The 4,581-nt window shown below is 25.6% G+C and overlaps 1 long non-coding RNA gene across 1 annotated transcript; it reads right to left on the bottom strand.

The window, feature by feature from the left end:
- Nucleotides 1-468: 468 nt before the first annotated feature.
- On the bottom strand, nucleotides 469-1,704 carry LOC144998660 (uncharacterized). Its single transcript, XR_013660395.1, has 2 exons — nucleotides 1,566-1,704; nucleotides 469-974 (listed from the first exon to the last, which is right to left on the bottom strand). It is a non-coding gene; the product is annotated as an uncharacterized LOC144998660 (long non-coding RNA).
- Nucleotides 1,705-4,581: the final 2,877 nt, after the last annotated feature.

The following is a 4,581-nucleotide window of genomic DNA, read 5'->3' as shown; positions in this document are numbered from 1 at the left end:
GGAATGGAACAACACACATAACGTTAAAACCAAAAAATGCCGATCCATGAAGCTATTAGTATCTATTGGGTTAAACTAATAATAAAAAAATAAAATAAAATAAGATAAAAAAAAAAAAAAAACTTCCTTATTTGTTTATTTCCTACTTTCATTTATTTCAATTACAATTGGTAGATTTTTAAAAAGTATGAAAAAAACCGTAAGTATAATGTCTGCTTATATTATAAAGCAAATAGCCAAAAGCATGTTACTACTTTTAGGTAACTCATGCACACATACCTCAAAAAAAAGTCTTTCTTTAGTAGGTTTTCCTAATTATTCCATCTAGGGCATTGTACTTTAGATAATTTATGTAGTGTGAATTATAATTTTATTGGTGAAAATAATTTCGGTTAACTCCGAGTTCCCAAAAAAAACTGATGTGATTTATAATAAATAAATAAATTGACACATCATGCTAATGAAACACATAGAAAATGAGACATGTTTAATTGCTAAAACCAACAAGTTCAAATGTAGTAGGCTTTATTACAAAAACAAAGTGCGAATGCGAGACAAAATCTTAGAATCCCATAATAAAATGCTGGTAAACCAAAAGCAAAATACAACCTAACAATCTAACAAGTTTTAGTAAAGTGATTCAATCTTTTGATCATTTACCCTTTTTTGCAGGTTTTTTCACATTTTGTGGTTTTTGTGGCTTTCGTGCACGTGTAAGTGCAAATTCCCCTAATTTGTGGCCTACCATGGCATCTTTTATTTGAATAGGACGATGTCTTTTTCCATTATGGATAGCAATACGATGGCCCACCATTTCAGGTATGATCATAGATGCACGTGACCATGATTTTATTGTGTGTTTCTCATCATTTGCATTCAGCTTAGCTATCATTCTCTTCAAATGAGTAGCTACAAATGGAAATCTGTTTATAAGTGGTGCCATTGAGAAACAAACTTCTTCCCTTCACCAATAACTGAAAATGAGGAAAATGAACTTGATTGAAAACCCGAATTGGGGTTTATGAGAAAAAGATTATATTCAATTGCAATAATAATATCAATCCACCAACCACACGAGTTTAACATCAACCATAACGGATTTCTGCAATATAAAAGCACACCCAACTTCAACATTAACACAATAGGACCAATGCTGATAAGCAGTGGTAGCTAAAGTGACAAGATATAGTGAGACTACTAATTTCTGAAAAACAAACCCTACATTTCTTATTCTCCTCCCTAATAACGTATAAATACTGCTCCTTCGTCCCTGACATCGATTGACATACGTGAAGGGCATAACTGACTGGGGCATTTTGTCGAACACATGGAAGGCGTAAATGATTTCAAACAAACTTTATAAAACACACCTAGCTCAAAACAAAGAGATATATTATACACATAGGAGATTGCTTGATACCAGAATCGAATGACGGAGAATCATTGTATTGAAAATGAAACGAACCAGAGAAAAAATTGCAGGCTAGTGGAGAAACAAAACAAAACAAAACCATTAACCTAGAATCAGCAGAGATCGAGAGAGAGAAGAGAAGACAGCAGCGTACCTGAATCGATGATGGATGCGAGATGAGAGAGGAGCTCTGATGATGAAGAAGCAGATGAAGGGTTTTCTTTGTCAAGTTTGTAGCGTCTTCCGTCAAAAGGACTTTTTTTTTTTAGGGATGTTAAATATTTACTACCGAAACCAACATGGCTGATATATATATATATATATATATATATATATATATATATATATATATATATATATATATATATATATATATATATATATATATATATATATAGCTTTAAGTTCATTTGAGACCATACTAATTTTGTAAGACCGTGAAACTAAAACTAAAAATAATTTTAAAATGCAAAATAAATAGAAAAATCCAAAAAAAAAAATTTAAATATTATTTTTGGAATTTCAATTAACTAAAAAAAAATAAAATAAAATAAAATAAAAATAAAAATAAAAAATTTCCGTTTTTTTTTTTGAAAAATACGTGAAATATTCTAAATAGAATATTACACTGACATATTCTAAAAAATAATTTTAAAATGCAAAATAAATGGAAAAATCTAAAAATTCTTTTTTTAAATATTATTTTCGGAACATGAATTAACTAAAAAAATAAAAAATAAAATAAAAAAAAAATCCTATTTTTTTGAAAAATACGTGAAATATTCTAAATAGAATATTACACTGTACATATTCTAAAAATAATTTTAAAATGCAAAATAAATGGAAAAATAAAAAAAATTCTTTTTTTAAATATTATTTTCGGAACTTGAATTAACTAAAAAAAATTTTAAAAATTAAAAAAAAAATTAAAAAAAATTAAAAAATGCGTCTCACGGTCTCACAAAATTAAGTCGTCTCACATGAACCTAACCCTATATATATATATATATATATATATATATATATATATATATATATATATATATATATATATATATATATATATATATATATATATATATATATATATATAGGTTCATTTGAGACCATTCTAATTTTGTGAGACCGTGAGACCAAATCTAAAAATAATTTTAAAATGCAAAATAAATGGAAAAATAAAAAAAAAATTAAAATATTATTTTCGGAACTTGAATTAACTAAACAAAAAAAGAAAGAAATAAAATAAAAAATCCCGTTTTTTTTTTAAAAATACGTGAAATATTCTAAATAGAATATTACACTGACATATTCTAAAAAATAATTTTAAAATGCAAAATAAATGTAAAAATCTAAAAATTCTTTTTTTAAATATTATTTTCGGAACTTGAATTAACTAAAAAAATAAATAAATAAATCTATTTTTTTTTGAAAAATACGTGAAATATTCTAAATAGAATATTAAACTGTACATATTCTAAAAATAATTTTAAAATGCAAAATAAATAGAAAAATAAAAAAAATTCTTTTTTAAATATTATTTTTGGAACTTGAATTAACTAAAAAAATAAAAAAAAAATAAAAAAATGCATCTCACGGTCTCACAAAATTAGGCTGTTTCACATGAACCTAATCATATATATATATATATATATATATATATATATATATATATATATATATATATATATATATATATATATATATATATATACATATATATTAGTGTTCTCACGTTCTCACATTAAATAGTGTTCTCATTTGAACTTAACCATATATATATATATATATATATATATATATATATATATATATATATATATATATATATATATATATATATATATATATATATATATATAAGGGTCGTGATAATCACGGCCCAAGTTAAGCTGTCTGGTTAATGTAAAAAAAAACATAATTAAGAAATGAAACAGAGCCCTCAGAAATTAGAGAAATTAGCAAAAAGATAAATGTGGTAATTAAAGAAAACCCAACACAAAAAGACAATTGGGTATTCAAACCCATAGCAACACAACAATATATTATTCAAAAACCACCAACCACAGTTCCGAAAACAAACGAAATATGAAAGTTACATTCGGATATGATATGTTGCAAACAACCAGCATCAAACTCACGTAGGTCCTAACAGTTTCTTGTTGTCATAACAATAGCAATGCATCAAAAGTAAGGTCTTGCTAATTGTTTATAAGTGTGGTGTGATAATTTTTAGAATGTACTCCAATCTTCTACACATTTCACCAATGTACTTTTACCGTTTTAACTTTTTAACCAATATATATTTACAGTTTGTCAACACAATACTTACAACTGTTGACCAATAATAACAATATATAAGAAAATAATGGGCCTACAACTCAGGCAGGCAGTTCTAGATTACATTAATATGAAGGAAACTTTTTTTCTAAAAATCTATATCCAAAAAAATATCTAACAAAAATATCAAGAAATCTAAATACAAAAATATCGTATCTAAGACAAGCTTAAGCACGGTACTACTTTGGGTCCAACAAAACATAAGTGTCTTCCATAAATGGGGACATCTGATAAGGCTGATAACATAAAAAATGATAACCGAATAACAATTATAGTAAAAATAAGTCAATTGACAATACTTTATACACAAATGTAATTTTAGCATCAACACAACCATATTCAACAAACAAAAAAATTCCTGAAAAAATTAAACAGTGTAGTAGCTGAAGTTCAATGGCAAAAAGCTTACTTGTAGAAATAAATAAAAAAAAAACTTCTAAATTTTAGCAACACAAATACTTATAAGAGATAATTTATTCAAGTAATCACATGATTTATCCATTCCGAACTTCAATAGAGGGTAGTAAGGGTATTGCTGAATAATATGATCATGTGCTTTCTTATAAAAATCAAGAGTGAAACAACTTCTCAAACTTGTGTTTCAGGAAAAATAACATACCAAACATAAATATCAATATTAGTAAAACAGGCAAAGCATTATTCACTGATTTCGTTGACAATAATAAAAAACAAGCATTATTTTATTTTTCCAAATGGTATGCCATTGATAATCCCATAAATCATCTCCAGTTACGACACCTGACAAATGTACGTAATCATAATTTGATTGTGACTACTAACATTTTGACAAATTGTAGAGATTTATTACCTAC

Source organism: Lactuca saligna, chromosome 5 (assembly GCF_052625555.1).
Source record: "Lactuca saligna cultivar CGN05327 chromosome 5, ASM5262555v1, whole genome shotgun sequence".
Lineage (NCBI taxonomy): Eukaryota > Viridiplantae > Streptophyta > Magnoliopsida > Asterales > Asteraceae > Lactuca > Lactuca saligna.
Note: the sequence above shows the minus strand (reverse complement) of the source record. Positions and strands in the feature narration are given on the sequence as shown.